This window comes from Zootoca vivipara, chromosome 7, assembly GCF_965207765.1.
Source record: "Zootoca vivipara chromosome 7, rZooViv2.hap1.1, whole genome shotgun sequence".
Lineage (NCBI taxonomy): Eukaryota > Metazoa > Chordata > Lepidosauria > Squamata > Lacertidae > Zootoca > Zootoca vivipara.
Window position 1 is genome coordinate 71,284,318 of NC_142590.1, and position 24,561 is coordinate 71,308,878.

General features: G+C 46.6%; 1 protein-coding gene across 2 annotated transcripts in view; it reads left to right on the top strand.

Moving 5' to 3' along the window:
- Nucleotides 1-3,614: 3,614 nt before the first annotated feature.
- The window catches only part of PPP1R16B (protein phosphatase 1 regulatory subunit 16B), a 113,542-nt gene continuing 92,595 nt past the window's right edge, over nt 3,615-24,561 (top strand). For both annotated transcript variants that reach the window (XM_035121660.3, XM_035121657.3), the window contains exon 1: nt 3,615-4,027. The gene's annotated coding sequence lies outside the window, so the exon portion shown is untranslated. The remainder of the gene's footprint in view (nt 4,028-24,561) is intronic.

The window sequence follows — 24,561 nt, forward strand, 5'->3', positions numbered from 1 at the left end:
TCAGCAATTGGTAGAGGACCCTGAAGAACAGCTGGATGAAAAGTTCTCAGCCTTAGATGTTTTTGTATTATTTTAAAGCCTCTCTTTAGTTACTTTTTGTACTGTTTTAACAACTATTCGCTGTTTTTATATAAATCACCTTACATGTAAAAGGTGATAGATAGCAGCCTGTATGTGCCCAGGTAGATCTGGACTGCTTGGGTGTGACATATTTGCCAAGCTGGCTGTCCTTGAGATTGCCACTTTGCACAAACCCTGCCTGCTTAAACGCCTCATTCTCATCCAGAAACTTGTTTTAGACATGGTAGTACCCACTTGCCCTCTGTCTGCTAATCTCATTCCTATCCAATGTCCTTATCCTCGATCTACTGCTGCCCTTCTTCTGTTCCCTCTGGGTTTGCTGCTCCTTCATTCTCCCTACTAATCCCTATATCAGGTCTAGGGAACTTTTGGTCCTCCAGATGTTGCTGAACCAAAACGCCCATCAGCCTCAGCAAGCAAGGTCAATGAGGGTTGTAGTTCAACAACATCTGGAGGATCAAAGGTTGCCCACACCTGTCCTATACCTTATGGTAACTAACAAAAGTATGTGTCATTGGAATAATCACATGTTCTCCCCCTGCCTACTCATGCCTCCATTTCACCCTTCTAATGTTGTTTTCCCGTGTCTATTCTATGTTGTAAGGCCCTTGGGCTAAGGACTTTGCATACCTGCTCTTTGTAACATGTTGTGGAGGACCACCCAAGGGAAAATCAACCCTCCCTCCTTTATCAAAGGGCTCACAGCTATTCCTATAAGCCTACGGTATATGGTAAATCTCAAATAAATAGCCAGTGGATTTGAGTTTACCTTACTAGACCCACTACTTTAATCCACACTTCTGTCAGTTGTGCTTAATGCTCTGACCCCTAATTACACTAATGAACTCCCAAAGGCATTGTAGGGAGAAAACCATACATCTTTTCACAGCAGATACGGGCTTTGATTAAACCTTGGCAGACTAGTCTAGTAGTTAAAGCTAAATACTTTCAAACAAAGACTTCTAGCTTTTGAGAAGACACTGTCTCCAACAACTTATTTGGTTCGTTGATTCATTAACTTATACTGAGCGCCTTGAGATTGTTCAGCAACCTAGAAGTACAAAGCAGTGTTAATGCAGCACCTGCTCAAGTTTTACTCTTAACCTTGAGTAAAACTACAAGTTATTCATCCCCTTAGCCCAGCTTCCCCCAACCTGGTAACCTCCAAATGTTTTGGATTACAAATCCCATCAGCCCCAAGTAGTACAGACAAAATCATAGGAATTGCAATCCAAGATATCTGAAGAGGGCCAAGCTGAGGAAGGCTTCTGCGACCACCAGGACAAAACCATTAAGGGCAAAGATGTTTTAAATCATCTAGCTGTTTTCCTCCCAGCCTTAAGAGCCCATCTAGTCCAGCCTCCTATTATAATAGCCAAGCAGATGTCTATAGGGAGCCCACACAGCACTCTTTCCTCCTCTGGTTTCCAGCAACTGGCATTCAGACTGCTTCTGGCTGTGGGGGCAGAGTAGAGCCATTGATAGACTTCTCCTCCATGAATTTGTCTAATCGTTTTTTAAAGCCATGCTCACGCACTTACAACTCATATTTTACTGCAAGTGCGCATAAGATTGCCGTCTGAGTCCAACTGGACTTATTTCTTTGGTTTTCTTTCCTGGATTGCATGACAACAGTAATTGCTATGGCTGAAACCCACAAACCACTTAAACTGGAATGCTTGCATTTAAACCAGCAGTGTTGCCAAGCCTCAGACCCAAGCAGAGTATTTGGAATGGGTTTTATTTTCTTTAATCAGAATTTAGCCCTTGTAAAAAAGAAAAGAAAAGAAAAGTGCATTGGGGAAGGCGAACTTTGCCCTACATATATGTCTTAAACAGAATTAAGCCTTAATGATTTAGATTTTGTTAACTTTCAAGTATGATGCATGTTTAGAAGAGCAGCCTTATTTTCAAAACAGGCCCCAGACATTTTGCTGCCTGAGGTTAAATACAAGATGGAGCAGCCTATTTCACATGCAAAAGCTGACCAGACTGACACCTACATCTCAGAGGTGGCTTATTCACAGTTTTGGGGCCTTATCTCTCCCCCCCCCCACAATTTTTGGCAGCAGCAATAAATACACAAGGTCCTGGGATGGGTGGAGCCCAGCACCCTGGCAGGAATGCAAATCACCCCATCTCTTTTCATCAGATCAATACTTCAATAAAGGGAGAGAGGGCTACAAACTCCCTCCTCAGCTGATCTACCTAGGATCAGATAACAGGGGTGTGTGCCAGTAAGAGTGTAGGATAGCCACACCCACTCATGCAATAAGCCTCCTGAGAGTTTAGGATAGAATGGACCTCAGCCCAGAAAAGGCTATCCCCCCCCCCATTGTGCTCATTTATGAGAATTATATTAAGATTTTGCTTATTATGTATATCTTACAAGGGCGTACCCACCATGCGGCAAGTTAGGGCAGCTGCCCTACTCTAGAAGCAGGGCTGGTGGGCAGAGGCGGAGCACAGCCCGGCGGAGCGCGAGTTCGCCATTCCCGCCGCACCGCGCCGCACCCTCCCTCCAGCTCCCCGGCGCGCCCTCAGGCAAGGCCAAGCGCGGCGGGGAACCAGGGAGCGCGGCGCGGTGGGCGGGAACGCCGAACTCGCGCTCCGCTGGGCTGGGCTCCGCCTCCGCCCACCAGCCCTGCTGCTAGGGAGGGGCACAGCCCGGCGGAGCGCGAGTTCGCCGTTCCCGCCCGCCGTGCTGCGCCCTCCCTCCAGCTCCCCGTCGCGCCCTCTGGCAAGGCCAAGCGCGGCGGGGAACCAGAGAGCGCGGCGCGGCGGGCAGGAACGCTGAACTCGCGCTCCGCTGGGCTGGGCTCCGCCTCCGCCCACCAGCCCTGCTTCTAGGGAGGGGCACAGCCTGGCGGAGCGCGAGTTCGCTGTTCCCGCCCACTTTGTGGCCCCTCCCCTTCCGTGCCTTGGCCCCTCCCCTTGCCCCCCCTAGTTTTGATCCTGGGTACGCCCATGATATCTTATATAGCTGCCCTGTGACCATTTCTTTTGGTGAAGCATACCAATTGTTTTGAGAATGTTGTGCTTATGCTTATATCCTGTTTCTTGAAAATATGTTAAAAGGGTACACAATGCCGAAGGCACACAAATAAATGCATACAGTACATAAAAATGGGTCACCATCCCTTGCAGACTATCTGGGAGGGGGCACGTGCTACTCACAACTTTGCCCTCCAAGACCTCTGCACTACCGTGTAAAAATGCTGTACTTTCGGATTGTGTGTATGCTTGCATTGGGCACAGGAATATGCGCGCGCGCGTGTGTGTGTGTGTGCGTGTGTATGTATGTACAGTATTCCAACTACCTGATTCATCTCTGGGAGCACAATCTCGAGGTTTGGTGCAGCATCCTTTTAGCCCTGCAGCCTGGCTCTCTCCCGTTTGTGCCCGTGCCTTTCCCATCTCCCCATATCCCCTCTTTTACACGGCCGCTCATCACCTTCCTCCCTGCTCAGCATCCCTGGTCCCTGGCCTCCTCCCTCTCTATTTTGCATAGCCCCGCCTCGTGGGGCGGAGCTGGGCGGGGCCACCGAAGACCGGACCCAAAGGCTGTACCATCAGCTCCGGCGGCTTTCATTCTCTCCCCCCCCCCCGGCCGCCCTCCTTTGGGTGAGTCGTCCTGCCTCCTGACGCTTCTTGAGCCTGCAAAGGAGGACACCGAGGCTGCTGGGGGCGAGCAGTTCCCCGGAGCGCCGGCTGCAGGCTTCCGCTGCTTCGCTTGGGGCCGGCGGCTGCGGTGAGGATTTGGGCAGCCGCCTCGGGCGGATCTGGGCTGCTTGCCGCTGAGCCGCGCTAAGCAAGTGGCGGAGCAGCTGCGGCTGGTTCAGAGCGGCGCTTGCAGCGGGTCCCTTCGCTGGCGCGTCTCGCACCTAGGCGCCACCATCGCTGCTTCGGAGCCGCTGCAGCCGCAGCAAAAGCGCCCAGGAAGGAGGTGGGTGGCTTTTTCTTCTTGTTGTTGTTGTTGTTAAGGATTGATGCGGAGGAGACCCCGCGTATAGACCCCTGAAGAAGGGTCTAACACGTATGTTCGAGATCGTCTCTAGCGAGGCTGTGCTTGAGTTGTTATTTTTTTCCGTGCGTTTTGCTGGACGTAAAAAGAGAACTCCCAGCGTTTTATTTCAGAAGTTTAGAAGGAAAGGCTAATGAAATGGCCCCGGGGCTCTCACCTGTGGAAAACCCTACAGGTGTGGGGCATGGTTATGCAGACGTTCACACGGTCCGTCAACACGTGAAAGGAGGAAAGGATGGGGGTCGCGATTCCTGCCCGTGTTTCTAGGCTCCGTCTAGTTCTCTCCCCCTCTTTCTGTAGGGGACAGAAAGGGAGGAGTGGCGCTCTGCACATCATTAAAGGTGCTCTTGCCCTCATTGTGTTGGCTGATGCAGGGCAAACAGGAGTGTATTTGGGGTTTGAGCCTTGCCTCATAAGAAGCCCAGCATGTAAGCAGACCTTATGGGAAAGTGGAGATAGACTGGAGGCTTTGAGAACTGAAGTGGGTTGGACTAAATGACCCCTGGGGTTCCTTCCAACTCTGCAATTGTATGGTTAGGGGGTCCAAATCCATACAGAAACAGAAAAGCATTCATAAAGCTTTGCATTCATATAACGGAGCTCCAATGCATTTGAGACTCCACCTTTCTTCCTTGGCTTCCTTAGTGTGTGCGCATATATGCAATAATGTGTGCATATCCATGTTTCCTTGGTGGCTTAAGGGAGTCACTCTGCTATGGATGTTTCAATCTCTTAAGCCGTGGGCAGGTGCAGTGTACATTTCTCTCCCCCATGTGTGTTCCTGCTCCTATTGCACACATTTTTCTGCCCTGGTCTTCTGCATACCTTTGGTGAATGCATAGCAGTTATTTCCTGACACCCTTTTGCTATTTCCATTCCCTGCCTTCTCCAGATATCCACAGGAGGAAAATCGGGTTGGGGAGTGTGATTGAGGGTGTTGTAATGCCACCCGCTGTGTTAGCAAATGAGGGGGGGCTTGCATAGGAGCTTAGACAGGAAGGACTGTGTGGGTGAGGCAGGGCAGAGATGCAGAACAGTTGGGGAAGGAAAAGGAGAGGGGGGGGGAGAGATTTTGGAATTAGTCCTTTCTGAAACATCAGATTTAAAAGCTATAAAAGGATATTACATTCATGGACGTATGATTGTATTTTTATCTGCTTTCATCTAAGTTGCTGTCTTCATATGGAATAAGGTAACATTTGCAATAACATGCTCAGTTCTTTTCTGTCTCTCTTAAAAAATAAAAAATAAATCCTTCCCGTAAGCAAAGCAATGTTAGGAAGGGTGATGTATGAGTTGAAACTTAGGGATAGGAGGTGTGGAGACAGGGACGAGCCTGCCTGGTTCTCCTAGCTGCAAGTCGCCTATACAAGGATTCTACTCCTTTGACACAGCTGCTTACTGGTGTTCACTTTTAAGATACTGAGCCAAGTAAAGTGAATATACATACAGAGACTGTGCTCCAACCTGTGTGTGTTAAACTGACTTTATCAACATACTGTGCATAGGCTCTGTTCATGTAATCCCTGACCATGCCAGTGCATATATCGTTTGACTGTTTGCAGGATCCGTTTCCAAGGTCAATTGCATGTGCATCATTTGGGGACAGGGACAGCAGGTGTGATTCTAACACCACCACCTGTCACAAACTCAATATGGAGGTCTGGGAAAGGGCTCTGTATTCCGTTTCTCTGCAGCTTTTTGAATTGTATATGATTGTAAGCTGCTTTGGGGGGTATTTTTGCCTTTAAAACTGCAAACGTCTATTAATTTTTTTTTTTTAAAAATTGAAGGTTAGGAACTTGCTTCTTCAAATAGGTTAAAAAGCTAAGTTCTCAGTAAGGGCATACCTTTTCTGCATTAAATGCCAAATTAGATGTGGTATTAGGAAATATGAGCTGCACTGATAGTGTATCCTAATGTACGGTGTGTTTGCCTGTTCTGAGAACCGAATGGGCCTGTTAATGTACTCAAATCTGTCTCCTACACACAGTGATGATTAACTTGCATTATTTCAGTTGCACGTTCACAGCTGATGAGAATCCTCCAGCTGGAACTGCTGTGATGTCATTCACACTAGGCCTGGGCAGGCCAAGGCATTACAGCCACCATGGCTGTCATCAGTTGCTATGATGACAAAATGAGCTTTGACACCCTTAGGCCTGGCAGAGTACTGCAGAGGGTGCACTTGGGGAGATGTAGCGATTTTATTAGGGGGAAAAACTTGATGGGCAACTTTTGCTAAACGGAGCTAGATCTGCAGTGTCGGCATGCCAGAAATTTTGAATAACCCCCTTATGTAAATCAGTGGAGCTGGGTTGATAAGGGTTGATGAGGGCAGGATAGCCCGACATGTTTCCATATGTAAGTGATAGTGATTCCTACTGAGTGGGTGCAAGAATTTGAAGTATCAATTTGTGATGCAGGAAGCAGAGGAGGAGGTTGCAATTCAGACGGTAGGATATGTGCCCTCCCTTTACTTGAACCCTTGACCTCCTGAAGGTATTTTGGTGATAGATGAGGTTGCAAACAACCGAATGGATAATCTAGTTCAGTCCTCCTACATGAAGGAGGATAAGGCTGTATATGTTAATCCTGGTGTACTACTTTGGGACAGGAGGGCAGTTTATTCCATTGCATGATTGGCTTTGTGTGTTATCACTTTGCAGAGTTTCCATTATTGCAGAGTGGCAGCCAATTTAGAGGTTTTTTTTTTCATTTCACCTCTGCCATTATTGTGCTTTCACTTTGCTTCACTTTGAATTTTCTTCCACCTTAACGGCAATCTAGGCACCATCTTGTACTTAAGCAAAATGTGAGTGCTTTTTTATTTTTTTTTAAAAAAATGAAATGGTGTTTGAAATGTAGGAAATATTGGAGCATCTGGGATTGATTGCTCTATTGCAGTTTTCCACTGAGTCTCTCAAAGCGAAAATGCCAATGTAAAAATCTAATTTGGGAGGGGGAAGAGAGAGTTTTCATGTCTTGGATGATGTATGTTGTCTCAGTACAGCAGCATCTAAGCCGCATTAGGAACAATCCTATTAAACATTTTCGTTTAATGATGATGTTCATCATTTATGTAGCACTTATGGTAATATAATAAAGTACATTAGAATAGCATTTTCCTCAATAAAACACAATGAAATTTGCATCTTCCCTGGCCTTGTTACAGGTAGGATGCTAAAAACACAGGTGGACATTTATAAATAAAATAACTGCCTAACCTAGTGATGGGGAGAGCAATCCAAGCTATTGGGAACTATTAATATTAACCACTCTTAGTGCCGTGTTTCTCCAAAAATAAGACATCCCCTGAAATAAGCCACCATGTTGTTTTTTTGAGGAAAAATCAATATAAGACGGTGTCTTATTTTTGGAGAAACACGGTACGTATAAAAAGGTCTTGGTTCTGAGTCACATAGGCAGGTTCCAACACTTTATTGTTGTAGTTACTAGTTACTTATTTACTGTTTACTATATGTCTTGCCTTTCTTCTAAGAAGGTCAAAGTAGCACACATGGAATCCTTTCCCCTCCCTCCCTGATAACTTTACAACAATACTGCAAGGTAGGTTAGGCTGACGGTTGTGAGTGGCCCTCAGTCACCCAACTGAGTCGACAATGGAGTGGAGATTTGAACCTCTCCCCCTGCCCAGTACTGGAGAGGAACAATCCCTGGTTCCTGGTTTGATTTGCTCTCAAGAAACCAAGAACTGAAGACGTGGTTGACTAATCGTGGACGTTGGAGAAAAATGAGCCTCAATTCCTTTGCACATGATGCTAAGCAGTATGGTTTATTTCTTCTGCATGTTAGTGAGCAGGAACAAAACAGCCCTGTTAAGTTTGTCTATGGTAAACTATTATCTATGGCTAAATTTGCATCAAATGATGAGCACGTAGCCAGCCCTGAATCAGTTAAAAACAATACAAAACAGGTGAGGGGTTACCGTGTTTCCCCCTTTTTAAGACACCGTCTTATAACTTTTTTCGTCAAAAAAACACACGGTGTCTTATTTTCAGGGGATGTCTTTATGGTTTGGGGCGCTGCAACCAGGTGCACTTCAGGCAGCGACCAGGAAAACGGAGTTGCCAACCAACCAGGAAATAATCCGGTTGGAATCTTGTCTCTTCCCACCCCGTGGCCCAGAGGCAACCCGCCCTCTCTCTCGCTCTCGGTCTTTAGCCCACACCACACCACTCCACGCGCACCGGGGAGCCGCATCAGCGTCCGGGCGGCTTTCCGGGGCAGCGAGGGCTCGCAAGGATGTAAAAAGAGCCCCAGGTACCCGCGAGAAAGAGAAACGTTCGCTGTTGCTAGAGCGCTCGGGAGCGCTGAGTTCAAATCGCGCGCAAAAACCCCGACCCTTAGCCTTTGGTTGATCTAACAAAAACCACTGCCTCTTTCCCAGATGGGCGCCACCCCAAAATCACCCTCCCTCTGAAAATCGATGGGGAGGTGCGCCGGGAGAGGGAGATCCGCGACGCCCTGCCCACACCCACGCACCCCCGTTCCTCCTTTTTACCTCAGCCGGAGGTCAGGCAGCATGGAGAAGGCGTCGAGGAGCACGGTCCGCCTTGCCGAACTCAAGGCTCTCCTGCTCTGCCATGGCGCTAGGAAGGGGTGAAGGGACCCGGCGGAGGAAGTGGCTGGGCCAGGAAGAGGCCAGGCTGCTGGCTCAGCGCCCCGCTTGGCACTGCGGGGCGCTTCAAGAGCTCGGCGCTGTGGAGCGCTCTGCTCTGCAGCAGCCGGTTCTGGGTGGCAGGGCCAGGAAGAGGCCAAGCCGCTGGCTCAGTGCTCCGCCCGGCATTGCTGGGCGCTCCAAGCGCTCGGCGTTGCGGAGTGCTCCGCTCTGCAGCAGCCGGTTCTGGGCGGCGGGGCCAGGAAGAGGCCAAGCCGCTGGCTCAGTGCTCCGCCCGGCATTGCTGGGCGCTCCAAGCGCTCGGCGTTGCGGAGCGCTCCACTCTGCAGCAGCCAGTTCTGGGTGGCGGGGCCAGGAAGAGGCCAATGCTGCTGGCTCAGCGCTCCGCCCGGCATTGCTGGGCGCTCCAAGCGCTCGGCGTTGCGGAGCGCTCCGCTCTGCAGCAGCCGGTTCCGGGCGGCGGGGCGGCAGGCCTCCTCGGCTGGGCCTGACTGGGCCTGGCTGGGGCGCTCAGCGGTCTCGCTTTTAAAATCCAGTCATTTAAATAGGATCTCAGTCTAATTCTGCAACATCTTACTGCCAGTAGTGGCCATAAGGAGGGTGTTAGTTTTCATACACGGCATGGAGGTATGTCTTATTTTCGGGGTATGTCTTATATTTCGCAAATGCTTAAAAATGCTGCCATGGCTTACTTTATGACTACGTCTTAAAAAAGGGGAAACACGGTACATTTTTTAAATATTGTACTCTATTGAAGCAAAACAAAGCCTGCAACTCCTTTCGCCTCCATGCATCCATCCTGCCCAGTGCTATATATTCTGTGAGCAGTAGATCGCCAGTATCTCAGGCAGAGGCCCTATCAGCTGATATTGGTTCTTAACTGAAAAATACCAGGCATTGACCTGTAAGTATGAGCTCTGGTCCTTATAAGGAGGCAGGCCAGAACCTTTCTCTCTTCAGGCTAGCTTAAAGCAGCTAAGAATTAGTTCTAAAGGATCGTCGTCACCACTAGGCCATAATTTACCATGTTTTGGAGATCCAGTGTGCTGTAGTGGTTAGCGCCAGGGTAGCCAACATGGCGTCACCCAGATGTTGTTGATAGAAGTCCCATCATCCCTCACCTTTGGCCATTCTGGCTGGGTGTGAATGAAGAAGGAGTCCAACGGCATTGGAAGGGCGCCACTGCCACTGTTTTAGAGTGTCAGGGATGCAGGTTCAAATCTCCACTTGCCATGAAGCTGTCTTTGTGTTTTAGTCCAACCTAAGCTACAGGGTTGTTGTGATGATACAAGGGAGAGAACCAAGGGTGCCCACCTACAGTAAACTCCTTGGGGGTAGGATAGTATAAAAATGTAATAAATAATTTCTCATCACTTCTGAACTGCAGCACTGAAATAGCTACAGTATTTCCATAAGGGTGCTGAAATATCTGTATCAGCCTTGGCTATAGGAGCTATCCTATTGGCAAAATGAGTTTGGGTTTATCTGCTATGAAAGCCATGTCTATGTGGCCTGCCACTCTGTCACTGCTTGATGTTGCAGCGGCTGCGGAATGAGAGGTGCCTGTGAATTCACCCTTAAAACTACCTTTGGGAAATGGAGAGATGCCTCCAGGAAAATGTTGTTATGCCTCTGTCTGCCCTTGCTGTTTTCATTAGATGCACAGAGAACTCATTTCTTGGAAGCTGCGATGGTGTAGAGGGAAAAAAACCTACTCTCTAAACTTAAGTACCGATGTAGGGCCCAAGCCACTGACAGCAAATGTTACATGCAGATTGCTCATATTCTGGACACTGCATTCCATGCCCCCCCAGCCACTCCCACACTAATTTTCCACCCCCCTACTTCTGAACAGACACTCAGCAACCTCTAGCCAATGAATCTTCTCAGTCCTCATTGAACTGTTAGTGCTTTTTCCAGCCTTGGGTTTCTCCCCCTAAATATTTCTTTTCTTTTTCTCAATTCTGAAAAACCTCAGGGTTCCTCAAAGCCTTTTGGTTGTGTGGATGTTTTGGTTATATAAGGATCCCCACTTGGATAATGAGCTCACTGTTCGTATTTAGGATGGTGATTAGAACCACAAAATTTGTTTTTGCAAATGTCATGTATGGTGCAATTCCTTGCATGCATACTCGGAAGATAGTTCCGCTTACTGAGTAGGCCTCAGGTAAATGTGCATATTTGTTTATTATTATCTTTTAAAACACATTCTTTTTTCCTCCAAATAAAAAAGCTCAAAGGGGGTTTTCAGTGATAAAATATGCATGCAGTAAAACAAAATCCACAAGGTGCATTAAACAACCAATAGGATCGCAACCTTTAAAAAGTCTAGCCTACCTACCCTGCCTACACATCATGCATCTAAAGTACATGGTTTCTCCCCTTCCCCAAGAATCCTGGGAACTGTAGTTTAAGGGAATCCTGGAACTATAGTTTAAAGGAACTTGGAATTGTAGCAATGCAAGGGGTAAAGTACAGTTCCCAGGGCTTTGGGGAAGTACGGTAATGCACAGAGTCTTCATCCAATTCCCCACACAAGGGAAACGTCAGGAGGGGCCACCTTGGTGATGTACTTCTGTTGACCTGCACAGTTTTGAAATGCAGGCCCCTCCAGTTAAATGTGGAATGTTTGGCACCCATTTCTGAGTCGCTCAGCTGAAGGCTTTTTCTCTGCCTTAGCACAAAGCAGGCAGTGATGCTCTGGTCTCTTGGTACAGAAACATTGCATGCACGGCTGAAGCTTCCACATCTTCCCAGCATGAATTCCCTTTTGGACATTACGCATCATTTGTGCATTTGCTTGTTGGCCTGTTCAACAGCATCCGAAGCGGCCACTGATTATGGAAATGTATCCTTCATAGGGCTTTCTTTGAAAACTGTGTCCAGAAGCTGCAGGTAGCTTGGAACAGAACTGCTTGCCTATGGATGGGGATGGCCTCGAAGAGTATGTGTGCTCCAGGCACTGATTCTTTGATTCTCTTGTACGTACCTGAAGAGGTTTCAGATGTTACTGGAAGAATAAACAACTGGCCTCATTAGGGTCTCACCTTGCTGCTTTTGGGATACAGAACTCACTTTCTCCCGCAGACTGTCTCACCAGAGTAGTGCATGCTCTGGTTATCTCCCGCTTGGACCACATAGCACCAGTCCTGAGAGATCTACATTGGCTCCCAGTACGTTTCCAAGCACAATTCAAAGTGTTGGTGCTGACCTTTAAAGCCCTAAATGGCCTCGGCCCAGTATACCTGAAGGAGCGTCTCCACCCCCATCGTTCAGCCCGGATACTGAGATCCAGCGCCGAGGGCCTTCTGGCAGTTCCCTCACTGCGAGAAGCAAAGCTACAGGGAACCAGGCAGAGGGCAGCCTAAAGGCAGCCCTGTTTAGGGAAGTTTTTAGTCTGTGATATTTTAATGAATTTTGATGTGTGTTGGAAGCCACCCAGAGTGGCAGGGGAGACCCGGCCAGATGGGCGGGGTATAAATAATAACTTCTTCTTCTTCTTCTTCTTCTTCTTCTTCTTCTTTCCTTTTTAAACTTTTTACAATTATATTGAGTGCATCCTGTCTGCATCCTCAGCCAAACTCTTTTGCTGCAGAATGACAATTACCTCTCTTGGTGGCTGTACTTTTTAAATAAAAATTATATTTTCTGTTCATTTGGGAACCATGCTGAGCCCACAAAAACTATCCTGGGGTGAGTGTGCTGAACCATTCTCCTGCCAAGTAGGTTTTTAAACAATCACATAGCAGGTGCTAATGTGTGGTAGGGCAGGTGTTCATGTGGTTGCCTTCATGTGCTTGTTATCTCCCCTTAATGCAAGTAGGGTTGGGTCACCCATCTGTCAGTCATTTGACATCCTGATGGCATCAGGGGACTGAAAGGTGAGCGATCCTGCCAGCACCTCAGAAGTTTATCTGCATGTGGGTGCTTGCTTTGCCAGCAGGATTGAACCCTCTGCTCACTAATCTTCACCTACCAGGGAATCCAAATTGGCCTGTAAGACCATTTCCCACAAACCACTGACTGCCCATCAGCTGACGTCACTAGGTGACGTCAGCTGATAGTCAACGGGGGACAGGGTTCAATCCTGATGGTTGCTGCCTTGACAGCACGCTAACAAACTAGACTTCTGCAGCCAGCAGTATTAAACCCTGCTCCCTGCCCATCAGCTGAGGTCATCCAGTGATGTCAGCTGATGGTCAGGTGTGTAAGGCTTGTGGGAAATGGCCTCATGGGCCAACACAGATTCATTGGCAGGCCAAAATTGGTCCATGGGCCAGAGATTCTCCACCGTTACATTAATATTCAGGATAGGATAGAAAACAATAAATGGTATGTTCTTAGCTACGTGGTGATGGGATATAACGTGTGTAATTTATCTTCTCTGCAGATTTGTAGTGTGACTCCTGTTCAGTGTGGTGGTGCAATTAGATGATTGTCAGGTTTTGCGTGAAACTGAAATGTTGCTGTTGGTGGTGGTAATAGAGGGAGAAACCTTTTGTTTTCTTTAGGAATGGGAGTGTCAAAGGGAAAGGAAAGTTAGTCCCATGCAGTGTTCTAGGTGCATTTTGCGATAGGGAATTTCATTAGCATGAGGAGTTTCTGAATTCTGGGCGCAGTACTGCGCCTAAGATTTCAGATTAAAACTGCCAAGTGGAAGGAAAGGAGGGCCTTTTTCTGCCTCTCCACTTCCAGCTACTCTCTTCAGGCTGGAGAAGAGACCCTCTTAAGAATATTAGGGAGATGGGCAGGGGAAGGACTACAACATGTGAAAAATATTTCAGCTGCAATTCATTCATTTTCAGCTTTGTATTCTTATTTTTTAAAAAGCGCCTAGGCAATCTTTTGTTGCGCCCACAACTTAGGTTTAAGGTGCCATTTAACTCCTAGCTTTCATATCTCTGTTTCTAACACTGGTCCCATGTGGAGGCTTGTTCTGAATCCCAGGTATATAAACGAGCAGCATTGTCACTTGGTCTTCTTAAAAATCTTTATCCAGCTGACTAATTTCTAACAGGGTTTCTTTATTAGGGAACTGACCTCGTGTGGATTCTGTTGTACTCATGGTACCAGCTTTATCTTGGCATTTGTCCCCTACTCCCCCTTTTTCTGCTGCATCATGTTTAGCCTGCTTTTTGCCTTTGAAAGAAACTGTGTGTTTTAGTTAATGCCTAACACTGCACAGCCATCTATAGAGGCGTTTCATGCTCTCCTTTGACTGGATGCTGGTGTTTATGGAGTGTTTATATGCTAGTGTTTGGCTGTGTGCAGCTGGTCACGCTGTCTCTGTTATTTACATTTCAATAAGAATTGCATTTCTCAGTCGTCATTGGTTCTCTCTGGCTTTACAGCAGCAAAACTGAAAAAAAACACTGCTGAATTGTTCTCCGGGCCTCGCCTCCATCAAAATCTAACTGCCGTCTGTCTATAAATTCACTTTGTGCCACCATAACTTGATTGGGCCCCATTTCCACTGAGATCCAATTTGATCCACTCAATAGATGGTGACACTCAAGCAATAGTTTTGTCTGAGCTTTTGATTTAATGATGTTGCTTCCTGCTTCTATCACCTGGTTTGTTTTGGGTGTATGGGATTTTTACTGCAAATTGTTTTATGGATTTATTACATTATGACCCTACCTTTCTTCCAAAGGGCTCAGTTCCCCCCTTCCCTTTTTATCCTTCCAAAAACAAACAAGCAAACACCCTGTGAGGTAAGTTAGGCTGCACTAGGCAGTGGCATAGCGTGGGTTGCTGGCATCCGGGGGCAAGTGTTGTGCCCCCTGGTGGACTGGGCAGCTGGGAGGGCATGTGTGGATCCCACATGGAGGGTGAACAGAGCCTGCCTCCAACAGGCTCCTTGCCTGCTGCCTCCACCCACCTGCCCACTACTAGACCAACTTGCCTGCTGCTGTTCCTCGGCTGCCAGGGCTCCATGCCTGTCATGGGGGTGCCTGATTGCGCCCCTCAAAAATGTGTGCCTGGGGCCACAGCCCCCCCCCCCACAACACCTTTGGCTGTAGGGGAACCACTGGTCTAGCAGATGTTGCAAAACTACAACTTCGATCAGCTCCAGCATGCATGGACCCAGATGCTGGTAGTTGTAGTTCAGGAACATCCAGAGGCCCCCCGGTTCCCCACACCTGCTCTCAGAGAAGGCTAGTCCAAGGTCCCCCAAGGCATTTTCTGGCTGAGCAGGATTTTGAATGCCATTATCTCAGGCTCTCAAGTTGATTTGTGCTATGGAACCAGCAAATTTTGTACAACTTCCTTCAATATGGTGGTATTATTTTAGTTTGCCTTTCTTCTGAGTACTAAACCTGCAACCCTAAGCACACCAGTATAATTATGGAGTGAATAAACCCAATGGAGCACAATGGGACTTTATTCTCAGTTAATAAACTTAGGATTGTGCTTCACATCCATTATTGTACCTTTCTTTTTAAATGAGCACATTTCTTGTTGGTCTTCAGTTCTGTTTAGATTTTGCGATTGCATCTTTCTTCTTAAGCAAAAAAAGACAATACAAAGCAAGGCAGGCAAAAGCTTCTCTTTGTCTGGCTCTGTGGTGAGGCTCAGGCTGTGCAACGAGAACACAGAGCTTTAATGTTGTTTCAGCAAGCAGCACACAAGCTAAGGCTGTGTTCATACTCTGTTTACTGCGCGCTTGCTGGCTCTCCAGGGCTGAGTTCTTCATCTGTGCTCACAGTTACCCAAAATGCATATGTGTCCCTACTTGGTTATAAAATACAACTGTTCGATGTGTTGTTTCTCACAAACCAGCTTCACACCGACCGGAGCCCTTGAGCCATTCCTAAGTAATTTCTAGCCTTCTAGTGAAACACCTTTGCATAGGGTGAAGACATTCCCATCCATCGGCATCCCCGTGTACACAAGCATATATGGATCTAATGCTAATTAAACTGCTCTGATGTAAACAGTTGTGGGGGAGAGAGAGAACTGTGATATGGTACCCTATTATAGTGGCACCAGCTGCACCCGCCCTGACCAGTTATGATGGAGTCTCTGTTTTCACTGGGGCTCCTGCCATGGAGTCTGCTGAGTCCAAGGAGGACAGTTCCACATCTCTGGGCTGGAGGAGCACACTGGTGGAAGTGCTACTGGAGTTGTCTCTGTGCTCCCTTCCGCTTCTGATTTGGAGTCCCTCAAGCCTTGAAGAAGGAGGGGAGGTTGCCTCCATGTTCCTGACACCATTCTAGGCTTTCCCCTTCATGGTTGAGGAGGACAAAAGTGTGAAAGGTGAATTGCTTGGGAATTGACTGTGTCCACCCTGAGCTTCTGGATGCTGGTGGTTTTTACCCTTCAGTTGTGATCCTGCCTCCCTCGGGGAAAGCAGTAATTGGAGACAAGCTATTGAACAAATGAATTTGTACTTTCCCAAACATGCAGCAGAGCAAATGCCATGGTGATTCCTTATGGATGAAAGGATACTAGTCCATGTCAGGTGTGACCTTGGGCTGCGGGGAGGTGGTGACATTTCTTTGCAAAGGGACCGGGCTGAGCATAGACTGCCATAAAATGTTCTGATGCCTGAGGCCCCCCCAAAAGCCAACACCAAATGACACCCTTTCCCCCATTCATGACAAAAAAATACACTAAGAAGCTTAAGTAATGGACAATTTTTCTCTCTTTGATGCTGCTGCAAGAAGGGTTGCAACTTGGGCAGGGTCTTCTCTCAGTGCTTGATACAGCTTTGTGTGGAATTTGAATGACTTGCTAGCAAGAAATGTTCGCCAGCCATGTTTAGGTTGATCTGTATGCTGCCTCTAAATGGTTTGGAAACTGGTGAGATAGCCTGCCCAGATTCACCTCCTGTTAAAAGGGTGGATAATTTCAAGTGCAACACTGGACCCCAGTTTTAATAGTAAGATTATTTTTATTATTGTTAAGCAAAGGGCTTGGTCCTTACTGCATCTAGCTCTTCTGAGTCAGCGCATCTCAAACTATCTGATGCAGCAGACCGGTAATTCTCCCTCACAATGTGCCAGGGACCAGTGACCTATTTGTACCATATTATCATGTTTGCTTCAGCACATAGCACATCTATATTCATAAAAAGGACATGGGACAATTTCTTAAAAGGTGACGGCTTTCCCCGTCATTTTACATAAAGGTAAAGGACCCTCGACAGTTAAGTCCAGTCATGAACGACTCTGGGTTTGGGACACTCATCTCGCTTTACTGGCCAAGGGAGCCGACGTTTGTCCGCAGACAGTTTTTCCAGGTCATGTGGCCAGCATGACTAAGCCACTTCTGGCGAAACCGGAGCGGTACCTATTTATCTACTTGCACTTTGACATGCTTTTGAACTGCTAGGTTGGCAGGAGCTGGGTCCGAGCAACGGGAGCTCACCCCATTGTGGGAATTCGAACCGCCAGCCTTCCGATCAGCAAGCCCTAGGCTCGGTGGTTTACACCACAGCGCCACCTGCTTCCCATCATTTTACATACCCTTCTCCTTAAATTAGGGAAGGTACAAAGGGTCAACAGTCTCCCCATTTAATAGAGGAGGAGAGGGGAGGGTTGTTCCTGCTGTTTTTGATTATCCTGGATTTAATCAGGAGGCTGTTCTATTTGGATCTGGGTAGTGGGGTAGAAATGATGACCCCATTTTGACACAGTCAAAAGTTGCGGCTTTAGAGGAGCAGAGAGAGAGAGAGAAAGTTGAATAAATAGTCTTCATTTGATTTCAAAATAAATAAGGAGCTGTCAGAAGGCAGTGGTCCAAGGTCCAATCAAGGCAAGATTATTATTTTTTGGGGGGGGAGCAGAAGTCCAGGCCCCCATTCAGCAGAATGAGCAGAAGGGTTCTCAAACTCAACAGTGCTTTCTTGCCACATTTTGAAGGAGATGAATAAATATTTATTGCCATCTTCAGAGGGGGGAGTCTTGTAAGACTATTAAGCCCAGGGTTGTAAAAGTACCTAACTGCAGCATGGTCTGAGTGGGAAAGTATTACTTGATAGTAGCCCAAATGTTTCAATTGGTTACTTCTTATGTAAATTTGTGTAAACAGCTTGAGCTGTCTCTCACACTCTTTCTTAATAGGCATCTCTCTCAAATGTTGTTATATATGCACACACACAAAGCTCTTGATCATCTCTTGTCTAGCCTCAATGGAGTAAATAAATTTCCTCATTCATTAATCATATCCATTAATCTTTCTGCTGTTCTGCCAGCTTTCTTGAGCTTCCTTTTGAAAACTTCACTGCTTCCTTGGTTTAGAAATTATTGGCTTTAAAGCAGGATGTAAGCCACGGAATTCTGCATTAATTGCTCTGCACACACAGCCTAAATCTAAAACTTCACATTGTGCTCTTTCAGCCAAGTATAGAAAACTGGTTGCTGCTAGGGGAAAAAAAATATAACTGCATGTTATGGTTCCAAGATATTGTTGGACTGCGAAGAGAGGGTGAATCAGTGTTTGATTGTTTTACAAAAGCCATGTGAGCAATATTGAGAAAGGGTGTATGTTGCATTGTCAATGGAGTGAAGATTTCTCAGTCAGTCCTCAACTGTATGCAAACCTAATGCAAACTACGGTACCCTTTCCTTAGACAACCACACTTTGATGGGTAAATAGTGGGGTTTTTTTTGGAGTAGTGAACGGTGCAGGTGCCTATTCTACTCCATTTCAGTGGTCAAGAGAGCATTGTACATTAAGGACTATAATAGACATTAATTTCATGAATGCAGTTATTATGTGTGTCTTTTGCTATGTCTGGAACCGTTGGGTGGAGGGAACTCCCTGCAATGGCCAGTGATAAAAAAACATATACTGTACTGTACCAGTATCTGAATCTGTTATTTGGATTTCAAGGGAAGCTCTCATTTACACCAGTTGAGGCTTCCCTTGAATTGCAAATAGCAGCTTTAGAGAAGGGATTTTTGTAAAGATCTTAGCTGCCGGGGGGGGGGGGGGGGATTAATGCTACTCAGGATTCACTGCGGCTAAAGTTTCCATATAAAAAATATACACAAACGCCATGCCCCATGATGCCCCATGTAGACCTTCTTGTCTGAGTTTTCACTTGTCTGAGTTGGGGCATCCCACATTCAGAATAAACCCATCTTTTCCATAAAGCTTTTGACACGAACCTTCAACCTCTATATTCTACTGCAGCCATCCCCAAACTGCGGCCCTCCAGATGTTTTGGCCTGCAACTCCCATGATCCCTAGCTAACAGGACCAGTGGTCAGGGAAGATGGGAATTGTAGTCCAAAACATCTGGAGGGCCGAAGTTTGGGGATGCCTGTTCTACTGCAACAAAACTTTGGTACCCCAACCTCATCTCGTTTACTATTCTTCATCCCCCTTTCTGTTTTGTAATGCATCGTGGATACAGTGTGTGTGCATGAATGTGCACACAGAGAACTCCCATTTCCTCTTTAGCTGTGGAATAATGAAAATTTTCCTAGGTGTGTAGACCTAATTAACTCCTTAGGCTCACGGGGGCATAAGGAAAGCTGAAGGAAAGACGCAGCCGCAGGATAGGAAAGGAACTGCCTTGTAGCCAAGCACTTTTGTCAAGTTACACCTCCTGGGACTGATTTGCCAGCTGGATCACCCTTTAGGGAAACTTAAAGAGGCTTATTGCAATCTTACCCGAAATCTGTCTTCTCCAATTAGGCAGCTTGCCGTTCCAACTTCTTTCCATGTGCTTGCTTGTTCATCCATGCAGATGGATCTCTACCATTCAGTTCTGTGCACAATCTCTGCATTGCTCAATGACAGAAACATTCCTTCATTTCCCTTCTCATGTGCTGTAGCTTCTTGCTGGCTTCTCAATGTATTTTTGGTCTGAGTATTTTATTTTGAAGGTTATCTCTTGAGCAGGGTTCTGGTCACTTTCTGTGTGATTTGGACAGGTCTCTTGGGGCCTTGGTTAGGATTTTTTTTTTTTTTGCTGGAGGGTTGCTTTGACAGGGGAGGGAGAGGTGGCAGAGATCAAAGCCCCATGCATCCCAAATGGGCTGTTTTCAGGTTGGGTGAAGCAGGTGGCATCAGTCAGTGGGCCAGATTTGGCCCAGGGCCCACAGGTTGCTGACTGAAGAACCACTTGCACAAATATAAGACGTGGGGGACACCTGGCTTGCCAATAGTCCATGTCAAAATGATCTTGGGGTTTTAGTATACCATCAGTCAACAGCTGCATCAACAGAAGTATAGTGTCCTGATCAAGGGAAGTCATAGTCCCACTCTGTTCTGCCTTGGGAGTGCTATGTCCAATTCTGGGCGCCACAATTTAAGAAGGATATTGACAAACAGAAACATATTGGAGAGAAGGAGCAGGAAGACAACCTTCTACTTTTAAAAAATAAGTACATGGGGCATGTATGGGTAAGTGCTTATCTTTCCATATTCTTAAAAATGCACATGAACAAGAGGAAAATGTGGTACTTAAACTTCACATTCACTTAGACTATGTTATACCTTCAGCCTTGGTACAGATTCACACCATACATTAAAAACACACTCAAAGCACCATGATTTCCCCCACTGGGTCTTGAGAACCGTGGTTAGTTAAGGATGTTGATGTTGGGAATTGTAGCTCTGTGAGGAGAAAGCTACAGTTCCCAGGATTATTCAGAGAAAGCCATGCACTTGAAATGTGTGTTGACTGTGCTTTAAATGTGTGTAGATCTGCCTGCCTGCCTGCCTAATAAAATGTATAATATATTGAACTATAGCAAGTGACTATTTCATTCTTAATCTCTTCTGAAAAGGTGAGTTCAGGGTGGGGGAGTAGGTTTGGTATGCAGAGATGAGGGTTTTGTGTTACAGTGCAGCAAACATCCTGGACAGTTTACCCACACACACACCTTGCCCCTTCTCCTGGAATTACGGAAATGAGTTCAGTAGTTATTTTTCTGTTTACATCTAGAACAGTTTGGCAGAGCTCAGGATTAATGAGGCTAAATGGAGAATGTGAAGCCAATCTGATAACTTTCCATTTATCGAGGGGAAAGAGCAAGTTTCCCACACTCTCCCCCAGGCAGAGTTTTTGCACCTGAAGCAAGTACTGTATTTGTTTCTGTTGATTCCCATAAGGCATGAAACACTGGGCATTAGTGGCAGCGTAGTATGTCAAGCAAAGTGGGATCTACTGGCAGCTTTGCAGTGTGAATGGACAGGTAACTCACGGGTGGTGACTGAATGCATAAGCAATGGCTTGGGGTGTGTAGCGATCCTGTTGGGGTAGCAGTGATACACCTGGCAACAGGATACTTATTCCTCAGGCCTCTCTGGGGGTCTGTATAGGATCCCAGGGAACACCTCTCGGTTCATGCCAAAGCCTGGATCAGGCATCCCCAAACTTCGGCCTTCCAGGTTTTTTGGACTACAATTCCCATCATCCCTGACCACTGGTCCTGTTAGCTAGGGATCATGGGAGTTGTAGGCCAAAACATCTGGAGGGCCGCAGTTTGGGGATGCCTGGCCTAGATGAACCAGGTGGCTTGATCTGTACCTGGGATGAGCCCAAGCATGCACACACAGTTCTGCTGTTGGTTTCCTGTCTTACCATTTATTTTCAGGGGAACCACTGTTGCTTCTTGACTACCTGCTTATTGAGCATTAAATGCAGCATCTGAACTTAGAATGGAATAAAGCAAGACATTGAATTGGGAGTAGACAGAGGCAAGATGTCAGAAGGTCGCTTCTACACGACCTGTTTATTCAGCATAAATCTTGGTTTGTTTGCACAAAGTTTGCAGGAACGTTAGAGGGTGTTGGCTGCTCATTGAGCATTCATTCTGATGTGCTTGCAGGGATGTTGTTTGGCATTGCATCAAGCTGTTGTTATCCTACATTTCCCAGTGTATTTTCCTGTCACTTTCCTTTCTGTGAAAAGTTTCTGGCACAAGAGCCACAAATCCACAACTTGAATTTGTTAATTGCACAACCTGAATTTGTTGGTATGTGATGGAATCCCACCTGCAAAATATCAACTGTCTGGAAGCACCCTGTCTTTACCCACCCATAGACTAAGAGCTGAACATGTATTTCTTCCCATTTTACTGAGATGCAAGCACAGGTTGGGGTCCTATGGAAGGTGACACAAAATAACCTGATTAAGCAAGGGTTAATCAGTGGGGTGGGGACCAAAGGAGTCCTGTCTTGCACTCCTGTGCAAGACAGGAGTGCCTGGCGTGCTATGGTCCATGGGGTCACGAAGAGTCGGACACGACTAAATGACTAAACAACAACACAAGCAAGGGTTGCCTCTCTCTCTCTCTCTCTCTTGCACTTTTGGATTATGGAGCAAGTGCTATTGATGCCACCTCTGGTGACTTCTGCCCCAAGACAGAAAGCGAGAGAGAGTGCATGTTTAAGTTTTCCAAGGGATCTAGGTAAATGGTGGATCAAGTAGAATTAGATTGAGCCTTGAAGTACATACAGCTGAAAGAGGAAGTGGGGAAGAGTGGAACTCTTACAACTTCATCCTTCAGTTCTCTCTGCTTTTCAAGGGAGAAAATGGTAATAACTTTCACCGTCTTGTTACCAAGGGGACGGTGAGTGTGGTGGTGTCAGAAGCTTTTGTGGGCACCATAGGAAAACCTTCAAGTACACCATTGCACCCACAGGCACTATACTGATGACTCCTGCAAATAAAAATAAGGGAGCCCCCTCCCTACAAGGGTGCATTTCTTTGGGGCTTCAAAGTGTAGTTCAGGTGCTTGACTTTTTAAACTAGGTTACTGGCTAGAAACCATTCCCGTGAATCCTGGATGCGTGTAGGGTGATTATATCTGTTTATAGTGGTCAGGGAAAATACTCTGCACATGCTCAATGGCACCTTCATTATTTTAACATTCCACCTTTATTATTTAACATTTTACATTCCATGCTTCTCTCTCTGGCACTCCCCAAACCTGATGCATTATTTTAAAAAAATCAACATGCATTGCATATCATGCTTAAATGAATGGATATTCTTGTTTAGCTGAGCTGTGGTTCGGTTAAAAGCCTGACCGTCAGTTGAATTGAAACGCTTGGTTGATGTTTCTCAATTACTTGCACCTGTGGATCAGCCGTTTCAAAACAAAAAGAAAATGTGGAGTTTTCCAGTACCTAGAGAATAGACTGTATATTTGTGTGCATGCGAGTATACATGTGACAGTCCTGACGCCTGACTCCTTTGGTCCCCACCCAATACTGGCAAGCATCTCCTGGAAGGCTGGCCAGGATGCTGCATGCTCTTAGGTGGCAGCAGAGTGAAACGAAACCAGGACCTAGGCAATGAGGGTTACTGCTCCTCAGATCTATTGCACCTTGTAAAGTAGAGCTGCAGCTGCTGCAGGATTCCTTTTCCTGGGGTTTAAGTGTCATTCTGGTGCCCAGCTCAATTACTCAGGCCATGGATGGGAGCACAGATGAAAGAAGCCGCCTCATTTACAGAGCTCTTTCTGTTTGACCACCGTCTTGCAACATCCTTACCCGTGTGCCAAGGAAAGAAGAGAATTCATAACTCTCCTGCAGGGATGAACATCCGTATTTGTTCCTCAGTGTGATTATCTTTTATACTGAAGGTCTCTTTAAGTGCTTCCACTAGAGAATCCACATTCTGCGTGATCTTTTTATCCTAGCTTGCCACTGCTGCGAAGCTTTGCTCAAGCATTGAGCTCATTAAAAAGAAAAGGGAGAAAAAGACTCACGACCCGCATAACATAATTTAGGGTCCTTGGCAGGCATGCCTTTTATGTTTTGGGAAATCAGACCTTGGACAGTGGCCAGTTGTTGACAGGTCAGCTGTCAGCCAGCAGCGATAATTTAATACACCGCTTAGAGTATGACTAATGGAATGATTTGGGGTTTTTTTCCCCCTAAAAAAGAAAAGTAAAAGCTCAGATGAGGGGGGGCACCTGATTGAAGAAGGAAGCACAGTTAAAAATGAGGAGTTCTGAGAGGTCCAGCCCCATTTAACCTAAATAAAACTTAAAATAATATAAATAAGTCCTGAAACGATGTTTGTGATTCGTATTCATCAGGGCAGATTCAGGGTTTCCCAGAGGCATCTGCATTGCCACTGCTGGAAGTAGGATGTTGGAATGGAGAACCTCTTGGTCAAATCCAGGAGGTATCCAACATTCTTATTGCTCCTGAAATGGTTGTCACTGCAGGATGATCCATATTTCCTCCTAGGCTGAACTTGGATGGGGGTGGCCGACCTCAGGCCCAGGTGCCAAATGTGGCCCTTCAGTCCATTTTACTTGGCCCTTGGAATACTCCCTTAGCCATGCCCCACCCCAAGCTAGACTTCTCGCCAGTCCTTCACACCCTCCTTTAGTGCTTTTGCCCAGCAGGATTGCACCCTTGAACTGTGATGCTTCTTCATGTTTTCTGGATGGATGTGTATAAACTTCTGACTTTTGTGTGGCTGGAATGTGTGACCACCATATACGAAGATGATGGTATCCTCCAATGCTCTGTTTATTTCTGTCCCTGATGTTGCGCTCCACTGGCATGCAGCCTCTGGAAGATTCTCCACAAGGGAAAATGGTTTGCGGGTTGAAAAGTGTCACCCACCGCTAGGCCTGGGTGATGTATCAATACATCACCCAGAACTGGTTTGAGGGCCAGAGGAGGATGGTGCCTTCACCCATCTCTCTCTGCTGCCGGCACTTGGAGGAATACGTTTCATCTACCCCAGCTACCAAGGAAGCTGAGGTGGTTTCACTCAAGGGGCTGGGCCCAAGGCAGCTTGTTCCGCCCTCCACTTTTAACATTGTGATGTATTGCTATATCACAATGCTTGGCTGGTGGTGATGCATTGCGATGTTGAAAAGCTGAT